Here is a 14,192-nt window from a genome sequence, read left to right as displayed (position 1 = left end):
GCTTAGCTGTTCTTCGGCCATGTTCAGCGTGTGGAGCTGGCAGAGTTGGATTCGACCAGAGCTGTGGTTTGGCTGAGTGAGGACACTTTTCCTGGAGACATGCAAGTGAGTTGAGGATAAACAAAGGAGTGACTAAAGTGATTGTCCAAGTGGAAGTGCTGTTACTTCCTTTCTGCTGTTACTTCAAGTGGCTGGTGTTGAGATGGGCAAGTTCATGAAAGCCAGGAAGGTGGTGCTGGTCCTGGCCTGATGCCACTCTGGGTGCAAACTGGTCATCGTGAAGAACATTGACAACGGCACCTCAGACCGTCCCTACAGCCATGCTCTGGTGGCTGGAATTGACCGTTATCCCCCCCTCCGGTACAAAGTGACAGCTGCCATGGGCAAGAAGAAAATTGCCAAGAGGTCAAAGATCAACTCTTTTGTGAAAGTTTACAACTACAATCATCTCATGCCCACAAGGTACTCTGTGGATATCCTCTTGGACAAAACTGTCCTCAAAAATGATGTCTTCAGAGACTCTGCTCTTAAACACAAGGCCTGAAGAAAGGCCAAGGCCAAGTTCAAGGAGAGGTACAAGACCGGCAAGAACAAATGGTAGCTGAGGTTTTAGATATGTTTTGTGTCAGTCATTAAAAAGACACACACACACACACACACACGCACAAAAGATTATCCATGGAATTTCAGCTGGATAAAGATCAAAGTGAATACATTGCGGTAAGGAGCCCGGAAGAGGTGGTAGGCCCAATCTGAATGTATATCCTGGTGGGATCTAAGGATATTTACTTACTGGAGGGAGTGAGCTGGCAAGATAGGAGTAGGATTCATGAATCGGAGATTGCAGGGGCTTCTCTTGGCCAGGAGGAAATGGTTCCAAGGCACCTGTGTTCGCTGCCAAGAGTGAGGCAGATCCTGTGGGAATCTCACTGAGCTCAGTAGATTGTGGGAAATCACCACTGCAGGAGGCACATGGCTGGCATGCCCCACCCCTCATCCTCCCCAAAGCGGTCCCAATTCAGAGTATGTTGGTTCTGGACCCAGACAGAGAAAAACCATGAGTGGAAACTGGTAGATGATTTGCTTTTAAAGTAGATGCTGGGGGCAACGTTCCTGGGGCGGTATGGGCCTTGGATCTTCACTTTTCTCTCTAAGAGGTGATGGTCATGTGTGTTACCTACATCCATGGACTTCCTAGCTGTGTAATCTGTATCCCTCTCCTATTTTTCAAATCTCAAACAAACAAACAAGCTGGATAATAAGCAAATGAGGCTTATGTTGTTGGTGAGATAAGTCTGCCTCCTCCTGTAGCTTTGTAATTAAGCCCTTTGTAAATTGTGATACATAACTGCTTTTTATTAACTAATGTCTCGACACTCCAGCGACTGGGTGCAGCCCCTGCTGTGCTTTCTGAGGTCCCTCTTGGAGCGGATCCACGTGGGCAGATGGGGCCGGTCCCTGGCCCAGGACACAGGGTAGGGGTGGTATGAAGTGACATGGCAGCTAGGCAGTGAGTCTGGGAAACACTTTGCCATTTCTACACAGATGTGGGAGAAAAATAGAAGAGAGAGAAAGAAGAGGAAGAAGTAGATGAAGCAGAAGGAACAAGCGGAAGAAGAGGAAGAGAAGGTGAAGATGGAGGAAGAGAAATGAAGAAGGACACCAAAGGGGATCAGTCGGATCCTAATCTTCCCGTCCATGCCATCAGCCCATGGCATCTGAGCTCCTCATGACTGATGAGGTAGGGGATCGTCAGGGAGGAAGACCTTCCTCTGCCCGATGATCTTTCCAGCTGGATTTGGAACCAAATTGACATGAGACAGGTTAACAGGAGCAAATCAAATTTAAGGTGTGTACATATGGGGAATCCACACAGACCTGAAACTCTGAAGGTAATGAGGCAACGGGAAGCTCGTATGAGCTCAGGACAAAGCTAAGGGCCTGAGGACACAAAGGCGAGAAAAGTCCTTAGCGAGAAGGTGAAAGGAGATGTTTGGAAAAACAACATTGTTCTATCATGCTTCTGAGTTCCTGTGGTAAAGGAGGTCTCTGTTAGTACTTCTCTCCCTGACGCAGGCTCTCCCTTCCAACGTAAATTTAGGCAGTTATGGGGGAGGCAGAGAGACTTTCCTGCATCTGCTGGGTTTTTATTACTTTTAACTTGAAATAATCTTTATGCCAGAGTGGCATATTGGGGGTGTCTCATCCTGTACCCCTCTAGGGTGGTCACTTGTGCTCAGGCTGAGGATGCCTTCAGCCTGCTTTGGTTTTAAAATTAACTACCCAGGGGCACCTGGGTGGCTCAGTCAGTTGGGTCGTGATCCCAGAGTCCCGGGATGGAGCCCCACGTCGGGCTCCCTGCTCAGTAGGGAGCCTGCTTCTCCCGCTGCTCCTCACCTTGCTCACTCTCCTCGCTCTCTCTCTCGCACTCTCTCAAATAAATAAATAAAATCTTAAAAAATAAAATAAAATAAAATAAAATTAACTGCCCAGACTTGCTTTGCTTTTAAAATTCACTACCCTTCCCTATTTTCATTTTTTAAGAGTTAAAAATTCATAGGCCAAGAGGGTAGTATCTTGCACAATATATGGTTTTGGCTCTACACTCTCCCTATCTTCCTACCTGTTACTGAGTTTTCTGTCCAAATGGGGAAGGAGAAGGGGTCTTGTCCTGCTGCTGGGCCAGCACCAACCTGGGCAGGAGGTATTTGCTGATTCTTCTGTGCCCAGCACCGCCGAGGGCTCCTGAGAAAGACCAAAGACTGTTTATGCATATTAAATGCACATACATATTTATGGCAACCTTCTTTCTCTCAAAAAGATTACAACTTGCTTGAAGTAACAGGCATATTAAACAAGTACATAAAATGTTAATTGCTGGACAGTGAATATGAAAGGGTCTTGAACAGGGTTATAGGCTCAAACCCTCCCAGAGGTGTCAGAGGAGAAGGTGGCTTTTATAAGACAGGCTGTCAACAGCTTTGAAAGGACTTTGCCTGCCAAGTCTCAAAGGAAGATCTTTTACTTTCCTCAAACAGATACAGCCCCCGAGCTGACATGTTCACTTCCTACGTCAAGCTTGGGGCCCGGGGCTACTGGGGATGAAAGGATTGTAGGGTCAGGCAGAGAATATTAATACCCTGTTTTCTTTTCAAGATCGGGAGTGGGAGGGATAGGCACAGAAGGAAAGTGCAAGAGAGCTACAGAGTGAATTGCAAAGAAAGCAAAAGTTTAACTAGGTCCTTGCGTCACTTGCCATCTACCCCCCTGCATCCCCCATGTCCTGCCCTGGTTCTTGAGAAAGTAAATATTAACTTGAGCTGCGAAAGTAAATTTCTGCCAAATTTCTGGCCGAATGTTTCTCCAAGGGACGTGCTGCAACCGTAAAGTGTTTTAACAACCCCTTTGTTTGAGTGACTACTGCATTTTCACTTACTGAGAAACCTTGTTCTCTGAAAAAGCATCTCTTATCCAAAACTTTGCTATTTAAAATTGTATCAGTAAGAATGGATATCTCATTCTTGCCTCTGAGTCACTCGGACACAGAAGCAGCTTCAATATACAACTCAGAGAGCTTCAGATAATGGTTGCTAGACACAACATTTCGCAGCTGTATGCTTGACCCTTGAAAAACATGGGTTTGAACTTGACGGTCTACTTATATACAGATTTTCTTTTTAATTTGATAAATACAATATAGTACTGTAAATGTATTTTCTCTTAAGATTTTCTTTTTGCAGTATATAAAATTTATTTGAACATTTGTTATTCTTGAAATTAAGGGGGAGCACATCTGGAAAACACATTGGCAATTGAAATCAGATCCTTGAATTTGCATAATAGCACCTAGGATTTGAGATCGGTGCCTGATTTGAACTGACCAGATGTCTGGAGGTGGGGAGTTCTGCTTGCTTCATGACACTGCCTGTAATGCGATTATTTTCCAGTGGAACTCAAGCCATACCTTCAGCTTGCCTGCTGGGACCTGCTGTACCGAATGGCCATGTGAGTGGATGTAGCAGGTACCTCCCTGTACCTAGGACTAAATATTCTGCTTGAAATTACGATATCCTCATTTGTAGGAGGAGGTTCTTTACCCAAGCTGGGAAGAGGCATTATTGTGAACCTCAGAGAAAAGAGGGTGGTCCCCTTAGTTAATGAAATATTATATATGGTACAATCATCCAGGTATGGAGTGAATAAGGCATGGGAATAAAAGACAGAGCATAGGGAATATAGTCAATGATGTTGTAGTTGTATTGTATGGTGACAGATGGGAGCTGATGGGAGCTACATTTGTGGTGAGCCATAGCAAAATATAGAGATGATAAATCACTATATTGTACACCTGAAACTAATGTAGCATTGTGTGTCAACTATACTCAAAAACTTTAAAAAATATATTATGTCTCGTAGTTAGGATAAGGATCTGACATAAGGATATTATATTTGTAAATGTTTATGAACCCATCATAAGATCACTGGAGGCTCTAGGTATGAATCTGCTTCCCAGCCCTTCTACTCTGTTGGCCAAATTCACTTTCTTGTGTTATAGGATTGAGATCTTCAGTTTCTGGCTGGCTATCACTCAGGAACCAGTCTTTGCTCCTAGAAGCCTGTCTGAGTACGTCCTTATGCTTTGGAGAAAGTCCTGGAAGCCTCTCTCCAGTAATTAATTGTATGTGGCTCACATCTCAGGACCATCAACAGCACCTCAAATACCTTTCACCATCGAAATCTCCCTGACTTCCCTTCTGCCATTTCCTGCACTTTCCTTATGATTTTCTTAATAACATTTTCTTTTCTCTAGCTTACTTTATTGTAAGGATACAGTATATAATACATACAACGTACAAAATATGGGTCAATCAACTGCTTGTGTTATCAGTAATGCTCCCAGGCAACAGTAGCCTATTTATAGTTAAGTTTTTAGGGTATCAGAACTTATGTGAATTTTCGACTATGCAGGCGGTCAGCACACCTAAGCCCTTATGTTGCTCAAGGGTCAACTATACTTTCTAAGGTAACAGACCTTGGGTCCACTTTGCAGTTCAGACCTGATGTAGACCCCTTTTCACACAGCCCTGCTTTGCTTAGAGCCTATCAACACATTGCTTCACTCCTAAATCCTGTACTAACTCTTTTCTTTTGTTTGATGAGATGACCCATGGGTCTTCTGGTGGGCAGTCTCCCTTGTGGCAATAAGTCAAAAGACCTGACTATGTTGGACTGCAAGTTGGTTCAGACTTCAGGCTGATTGGGCTAGGACACCTTTTAATTTTTTTAACATTTTTTAAAGATTTTATTTTTAAGTAATCTCCACACCCAAGGCTGGGCTCGAACTCACAACCCTGAGATTAAGAGTTGCATGCTCTACACCCTAAGCCAGCCAGACACCCTTAGGACACCTTTTAGCTTCAAGACTCCCTCCGTGGGGTTCTATCCTTCTCCCCTCAAAGCACGTGTCCAGGATGCCAGCAGGCTCTCAGGCCTGTGCTAGGTTGGTGAAAGGATGAAAGAGTCATGGGAATGTGTAAAATTTGCATGTGGAGTTCTTGACTGCAGCTGGTCCTACTGGGCGTACTCTCTTCCCCTCAGAGGGCATCACATGACCAGCTTTGGCATTTCTTCCAGGAAACAGTAACACCTGTCTCTCTCCTAAGTTGATCCTTGTTTAGGTTCAGAAGGTGTTTACTAGTTTCTTAGGCTGCCTCAAAAATTATCCTCACGGTGTGCCTGGGTGGCTCAGTCGGTTAAGCATCTGCCTTTGGCTCAGGTCATGATCCCGGAATTCTGGGATTGAGTCCCACATAGGGCTCCCTGATCAATGGGGAGTCTGCTTCTCCTTCCGCTCCTCCATGCTCTCTCTCTCAAATAAATAAATAAAATCTTAAAAAAAAATTCTCCTCACAACTAATGAGTAGGACACAATATGCAGAAAAACGCAAAAACATGCCTCAGTAATAAAAATATAGGTCTGACTTGATGTGTGATACTACGACTTCACCACAGATATTTTTTGAAAAATAAAACTTTTTTTTTTTAAAAGATTTTGTTTATTTATTTATTTGACAAAACTTTTTTTTTTTTTAAAGATTTTATTTATTTGACAGAGAGAGACACAGCGAGAGAGGGGACACAAGCACGGGCAGAGGGAGAGGGAGAAGCAGGCTCCCCGCTGAGCAGGGAGCCCGATGCAGGACTCGAACCCAGAAGCCTGGGATCATGACCTGAGCCGAAGGCAGACGCTTAACGACTGAGCCACCCAGGCACCCTGAAAAATAAAACTTCTTAAGAATTACCTAGGATTCAGTGGAAATGATTTACACAATGATCCACCTTTGGGAGAACATGAAATAAAACGATCTACTCACTAAGGTTAAATTTGAGATGTCTCCCAGGCATTCAAGGGGAAATGTGGAGGAGGCCATTGGGAATTCGAGTCTGGAGCTCAGCAGACAGCTACGGGCTGACACAGAAGATAGCTACACAGGGGGCTGAGGACTGAGCCCCGAGGGCACCTGACATGAAGGATCTGGGAAAAGTGGAGGAACCAGCAAAGGACACTGAGAGGAAGCATTGAGACAAGAGGAAGTAAGTTGCAAGAGAGAGGTGTCCCGGAAGCCAAGGGAAGAAGGTGTATCAAGAAGGAGACAGAGACAGTGGTCAAATGCTTCTGTGTAAAGTCGCGTGAGGACAGGAAGTGAACCCTGGCGGTCCAGGAGGAGGTCACTGGACACGTGCGTGGAAGCAGTTTGGGAAGAGTGGTGGGTGCGGGTGCGTGATGCAAATCCTTTCATCCAATATGGGAAGAGGGGTTGGAGGCAGTGAGTGTGGACAGATCCCTAGAGGAATTTGGGGGCCACCAGAGAAAGGTGTGGTGGTGGGGGTGGGGAAGGGACAGCAGGAGGGGAGAAATAGGTAGTGGAGAGGGAGAGAGTGGTGACTTAGGAGAGGAGGGGGAGGGTGGCATTGCAGGAGGGTGTGCTGCAGGGGTCCGAGGGGCTGTGCCCTACTGCACACGTGCGGGGACAGCACTCAGACGGGGGAGGGAGGGTAGGCAGGGCGGCCGCAGGCCCTGGTGGCCACCAGGGCATGGGAGGACTCTGGGGAAATTCTCCTCCAATTGCTTCAGGGTTTCTCAGTCAAGTTGCTCATCAGCTCAGAGTGAGGACAGGAGAGGACAAGTTGGAGGATTGAGGAGAGAGGAGGGGTTTGGAAAGGTTGTCTGGAAATGGGGAGAATGAATGGAGAATGGCCATATCCAAGAGCATAAAGGCCCACTGGAGATCTGTGGTCATGGATTTCTCCTGAGACCAGTCAGCCTATGAGTTCTGTTCTCTCCATCCGCACTCAAGTCCACAAGGGCAGGCCTGAGGCAGTGAGAGGTGGTATGACCCGGGCCTGTGGTTTGGCCAAGTGAGTACCACTAAGGGAGAGAGGTGGGCGAAGGAGTCTTAGGCATGGCCGGTGTGTGGGGGGGTGATAGTAACAGATCAGGGAGTGTAGGTGGGGAACGAAGGAAGGGAGGATAGCAAGGGATGGGGGTTAGTGAAAAAGGGGCTGTTGGGTCGGGGCACTGGAGTCCTGGCGGGCTCAAGAACGCTGGGGATCCGGGACACCTGGATGGCTCAGTTGGTGAAGCATCTGCCTTCAGCTCGGATCATGATCCCAGGGTCCTGGGATCGAGTCCCGCATCGGGTTCATTGCTCAGCGGGGAGCCTGCTTCTCCCTCTGCCTGCCGCATCCCCCGCTTGTACTCTCTTGCTCTCTCTCTAGCAAATAAATAAATAAAATCTTAAAAAAAAGAACACTGGGGATCCGGGAGAGAGATGGAGTGAGCTGGAAGGAGCAGGGGTGGGGGTTGCAAGAATGGAACGCGTGCACCTGAGATGCCTCGCGCTTCTGGGAACTAATGCTCCCGCGCTGTTGCCTCATCTCTGCATTGAAAACCTTGCAGTTACCTACAGGAACAAGGAATTCTTTATCTTGAAAACCATTCAGCTTCGGGAGCAATATCCAGAAGAATGTCCTCATGCCTCAGACACTAAATCTCACACTCTCCCATTCCTGGTAGGTGACGGGGCCATCAACGTGCAATTGTGGCAGTGTTAACTGGGACCCCTTTCCTCCCTTCCTACCTAAACACTCTACTGGATGGCGCCTGGCTGGCTCAGTCGGTTAAGTGTCCGGCCTCTTGGCTTCAGCTCAGGTCAGGACTTCATGGGTTGTGGGATTGAGCCCCACATCGGGCTCCGTCTGCTTGAGATTCTCTCTCTCTCTCCCCCTCTGCCCCTCTGCCCATGCACACACCCTCTCTCTATATATACATCTAAAATAAATAAATAAATCTTAAAAAAAAAAAAACCTATTGGAATGTGAGGAACCTGCAGAGAGTGAGGTCATAGGTAATCTCAACTCCTGTTGTTTTTTTTTTTCCAACGTATTTTTGAAGGGACAGCCTGGCCTCCCCTTGCCACTCAAATATTACTTGTTAAGTAATAAACTGCCGCATCTCCCCACGACTCTTGCCACATCTGGGTGCTTTCACAAGCCCCCGACTGAGGATTGCTGATATAGGGCAATGTGCAGAGAGAACGGGCTGGGGTGACAGGGTCCTGTCCCTGGACAGTGACTCAGGGACAAGGTCTCCAGGAAAACAGGTTGTCATTTACAAACATGAACAAAGGGGAAGGGTCTTAATTTCCACATACATTCCTTGTCTCACACTGCCTGGTCCCCCGGGCCCCCAGCCTCATCACCTGAAACTGCTGCATTGTCGTTGGTGCTTCCTGAGGCTGGAGGTCGGGATGCCACTCCCCAGGACCGGTGTTACCCCTCCTTTGGTAATAACGACACCCTTTAACCTCACTCTTTAGAAATCTGTGTGTGTGAATGACATCCGCCACAGTGCGTGCCCTCGGCTGGCTGAATGCCCCACAAAGGCGCTCCCCACTAAGAGAGGCTTATTCTCAAAAGGAAGAGGGCGAGGGACGGTGCTGCGGCTGTGTCGCGGACACGTCCCCCCTGCTGGTGCCACCCAGCCTCTTGGGAGAGCCTGTGTGTAAATAGTACGTGTGTAAATGCCTTTTAAGACATCAGTCCTTCTCTCAAGAGATTTGAAACTGCTTGTCGTAGAAGCTGTAATGGGGAAAGGGAATGATGTGCTGGTAATTATTACAACCAAGTGAAGTACCCGAAGAGTGAGAAAAGCATGTGTCACTAGATTTGCCGAGAAGGTTTGTGCCGGGGGCTCGACTTTGAAGGGAAAGCTTCTGAATCAGTGAGGCGGAAAGGGGAAAAGGTGACCACGGGAAACCAGGGGCACCAGCAGTCCCCAAGCACAGCAAGACTTAGCTCCTGAAGTGTAAGAGGCTTATTTCAGACCCAGGGTCCTCATATTCAAAATGTGAGGTCTTGAAGCTTCCACCTTTCCTGGACACACGCAGATTAGTCTCTGGAAGAGCCAGGAAGGCCCTTTTCCTGTTCTCTCTCTACTACAGCAGAGGAAGGAAAAGTACACTTTGCAGGAGACAGGCTTCCTGGGGCCTGAGGGATTTTCAGCGTCTATGGAAATGCTGGAGGTAGTAAAAGGTGTGTTCACTCCAGGATCTTGAAATAAAGTGGCCAAATAGAAGCCTTTTGAAACAAGCGAGTGAGGGGCACCTGGGGGCTCAGTTGGCTAAGAGTCTGACTCTTGGTTTTGGCTCAGCTCATGATCTCAGGTTCCTGAGCTGGAGCCCTGTGTAGGGCTCCAGGCTCAGCGGGGAGTCTGCTTCTCTCCCTCTCTCTGCCCCTCCCCCTGCTCCCGTGTGCTCTCTCTCTCTCTCTAAAATCAATCAATCTTTTTAAAAAATGAAATAAATGATTACAAAATATATGTCCCCCTCGTTAATGGTCCATTGTTCTGTAAACAATTTAGGGATTAAGATTTCTCACATCTGAGCACCTGGGCGGCTCAGTCTATGAAGCATCCAACTCTTGATTTCTGCTCAGGTCATGATCTCAAGGTTGTGAGATGAAGCTCTGCGTGGGATTCTCTCTCCAGCTCCATCTCCCTCTGCCCTTCCCCCACCCCTCTCTAAACAAACAAACAAAAAACAAATAAATAAAAATTTCTCATGTCAACAGAATTTCTGAGTGTTTGTGATGATTGCTACAAAGACATAGCCAATCACCGACTAACATGAATCATGGTAGTTGTGATGGTTTTATTTTGAATTCCATTAAAAACATTTTTGTAATTAAGTAAACTCTACCCCCAATGGGGGCACAAACTCAAGACCAGAGATCAAGAGTGCATGCTCTGCTGACTGAGCCAGCCAGGCACCGCTTAGATTCCATTTTTTTAAAGATTTTATTTATTTACTTTCGAGAAAGAGAGAGAGAGAGAGAGAGTGGGTGAGCGCAGAGGGAGAGAGAGAAGCAGACTCCCCGCTGAGCAGGGACCCCGACGCGGGACTGGAACCCAGGACCCTGGGATCATGACCTGAGCCAAAGGCAGACGCTTAACCCACTGAGCCACACGGGCGTCCCCCTTAAATTCCTTTTTTAAGTAAAACTTTATTTTAAAATAAAACTGGCTCAAGCAAGGCAATGTCACATGCTCTTTGGGGGAGGCCTCAGCAACCACAAAGCTCAGAAAAAAGATTTAACCTGTTTCTTGTGTTGAATTTAAACTAGAAAATGATGCTGCTCTCACCAACTGGGATGTGAACAAGCTTTGTTGCCAAACCCCAGAGGAAGACTCGAACTTTGCCCCTAAAAGGGGGCCCAGTGCCTTATGCAGCACTGGTGGTAAAGTGTTGCCTCCCTCCCGAGCTGCAGGAGCCCTTGGGAAGGAGCAGGAGGACCACACAGCGTGGGCAGAGGGAATGAATTCTGCATTTCCTTCTCAGAACTGGGAGTGGGAGGGCTCCGCAAGGAAGCGGCATGCAGAGAACTTGAGCGTGACTCGCAGAGACCAGCAGTCCCCTCAGCGTGGGCACAGCGGGGTGGGGACAGGCAGTGTGCCCTTCCTAGGGGCAGCCTCTGTTGGGGATCCCCGGTGCTCCCACTCAGAGCTCTTACCTGGGGAGCATCAGGCCGGCCAGGTGAGGGCAAGGCCAGCAGAGAAACTCCTACAGCTGCCAGTCGGCAGGATGCCTGCTGCCGTCCCTGCGGGATGCCCTCCTTCAGCAGCCCAAATGGTCTGCCCTGGACTTTCTTCTAGAAAACTGGGAAATTTGGCTGCTCCCTTGCCAGGGGTCAGGAACCTGCTGAGGCTCACAGGAAGCCCTCTCTGTTACCTACCTGGGCTTCCTCAGAAGCCCTTCTCAGAACTGATAAGAGGTGAAAACACAAAGGAAACATTGGGCAAAATATGTCAGCACATGAATATGGATGTAAGCAATAAAAAACACCATGAAACAAAACAGGTTTTTTTTTTTTTTCCTCTGAAAACTGCTAAGGGCAGGAATTTTCCCTACGCACCAGTTCTGATTTTGGGCCATGCCTGTTGGAGAGCGTGTGAAAGGAAGCACCTTGCAGAACAGAGAGGGCTCTTGGGCAACAAGACCTGGTTTATAATCCTGCTTTTCCACTATTTGGATTATTGGGCAATTAACTCAATTTCTCTCCCCGTAGTGTCCTGATGTATAAAAATTCACAATCCTCTCCCTTGTAGGGTTAATAGACAAAGGAACTCAGTGGTTGGCAATGAGCTCATTGGAATCTAGGGAAAGTTGGCTCTCTGCAAGAAGAGCAGTGGGCAAAGCTAAAACCATGCCTGGCACACAGTAGGTGTTCAGGAAGGTTTGTTAGATTAATGAATTTGCCTTCCCTGCTCTGATGGTATTGAGAGCAATTTTACAGCCGTCCAATTATGTCTCCAAAGCTCTCTTCCACCACCGGGGACACTTGACCGCAGTCTCCTTGAGTACGTCCTATATATGGTCAGGGCAAAGGATGGACGTTCTGAGGTTTCCTCTGTCTCTGTTATTAACATGAAGACCAAAGGACCAGCTCCCTTCTGAAACACGAAGCAGGAAAATAGTAAGAGAACGGTGTGCGTCTACATAATAACCCCATCCTGTCCTCTTGTAGATAATGAGACAAGTCAGCCTGAAGTATGGGAAGATGAAAGGATGAATCCCATTGTAGCTGGAGAAAATGTCCAAGGATAGCACAGTTGGGCAGTTATTAGCTGAATCGTATGTTTGCCATTTTAGTAAGTCAAAGACAGTGGCATCCGGGCAGTACGATAAGATCTAAACCGAGACACCTCGATTTCTTATTAGCAGAGAAGACGCTTCCGGGCGAGGGAGACTTCAGGGCTGCGTCTGTCTGGTTCACTTCGGGGCCACTGGCACTAACCCCTTACACTGGGGCCAGGCCGAGCCCCTCTGGGTCTCTGGACACCTGAGCCCTTTTCTATGCACTGTGCCCTTACACAGGCTGTTCCCTCTGCCCAGAACACCCTGCACCTTTTTGCCTGCCTTCTCGGGCTATGGCTCAGCTCCTGTGTGCAGCTGTCCCTGACCCCCTGTCCTAAAGCTAAACCAGTCACCTCCTCACATATGCCCCCCTTGCACTTCGTAAACTCCCATGCATTCAGTAGACACTTATTATACAGCCGGGACTTTGCAAGGTTCTCAACAGTCCATGCCCACGGGGAGATACTAGAGTGACACATACAGTGTTTTTTACTGTATTAGAGCTAGCTTCTGGCCTGATGTCCCTTCCTCAGGCTGGGAGGTAACATGCCCTCACTGTCACCCTCCCCAAAAGACATGCTGGCTTAGACTAAAGTTGCCCGGCCAAACAATGGTTGGGAGTAATCACAACCGTACAACCAGGAAATCATTGTGCAAGTATGAAAAGAATAAAGTTGTGGTGGTAATGTTTCTGAAGTTACATGTTAATGTGCCTCGGATCTTAACTTCTTCCTGCTCTCCCACCTGACAAATGATGGTGACAGAGTTGCATATCCACGCATGTACTTCTGCTGCATTAGCTTTGACTCTGGTGACCCTATGATGTATCATTCAAACCATTCCCTGTGTCCAGCCTTGACCTATTACCTGCAGTTTCTCCCTGGGGGTTTCTGTCCTCATCCTTCAGAGCACTTACCCAGGGTGCCAAGTGAAGAAAGAAAAAAAGGAAAGTCTTTGAGACTTACCCAGTGAGAGATTTTGTTTGCCGGAGTTAGAGCCCCAGCTGTCGGGGGCCTGCAGGTGTGGTGTCTTCTGCCCTACCGGGTTATTCTGTAAAAAAATACCACTTCATATAATGCTGAGGTGACTCATAGAAGGTGTCAGGTAATTTAGAGTCCTCTGATGGCTCCATTTGAAAACAGAAGAGCAGTGTAATTCTTCCTAGATTATTTGTGACTTATTCTGATTTTATCATTTTAATACAATTTTGGCCACAATTTAGTTGCAGAATGGCAGAGGACAGAGACCTGTCAGGTAGGAGGAAGGCAAGACAATCTACTTAATAAAGACCTCAGAGTGGGGAGTAGGAATGGGAAAAGGCTGAGTAGAGAAGGGAAGAGAGGATTTGAAACCGAGGCTCAGAGCTGGCAGAGATGCAAACACCAGGGGAAAGGATTGACCAGGAGGCTCACGAGGAGACTGAAGCGGTGGACTCCACAGCCAGTGATGGGGGAAGAGAGATCTCATGGTCCCTTCTTCTGTGGAGAAGCCAATTAGCACGAGGGGGTACTGACAAGTTGGTGGGGGCACAGCGAGGGAAACTGAGAGAGATCCAAACGGATGGACCTGATTTCTCAGTGAATTCAAAGACAAGGTCTTCTCTTGAAAGAGAAAAAAGTGGATAGTGGGGTTTGTAAGGAGGGGAGGAGAAAACATCTGAACAGCTGTTGGGAAATATGGGAGGAAGCTGATTTGAGATATGGAGCAGTATTGGCCAGAGGTTGAGAACCGTGGGCTCACGGTGGCAGCAATCTCCCTCAGAAAATAATTTTGCTCTAGCAGAACTCAGTAGTGGGTTAGAGGAGAGAAGGGGGCCAAATGGGTTGACCCAGAAATGAGGTTTTGCTTGGCAGGTGGCACCAGGATGTGAGGGTACCGGCTGAAGGACTTTTCTATGAGTGATCACCTGTGAATCTGGACTTAGAACAGGGAGGGCTCGGTAACAATGACGGGCTGATATGATTAATATCCTTAATCCAGAAAATATATAAAAAGCTC

The 14,192-nt window shown here is 47.5% G+C and overlaps 1 pseudogene; it reads left to right on the top strand.

The window, feature by feature from the left end:
• The first annotated feature begins 202 nt into the window (after positions 1-202).
• Positions 203-601, top strand: LOC116642299 (annotated as a pseudogene).
• Positions 602-14,192: the final 13,591 nt, after the last annotated feature.

The sequence above is a fragment of the Phoca vitulina genome, unplaced genomic scaffold (assembly GCF_004348235.1).
Source record: "Phoca vitulina isolate PV1807 unplaced genomic scaffold, GSC_HSeal_1.0 scaffold23, whole genome shotgun sequence".
Taxonomy (NCBI): Eukaryota; Metazoa; Chordata; class Mammalia; order Carnivora; family Phocidae; genus Phoca; species Phoca vitulina.
Note: the sequence above shows the minus strand (reverse complement) of the source record. Positions and strands in the feature narration are given on the sequence as shown.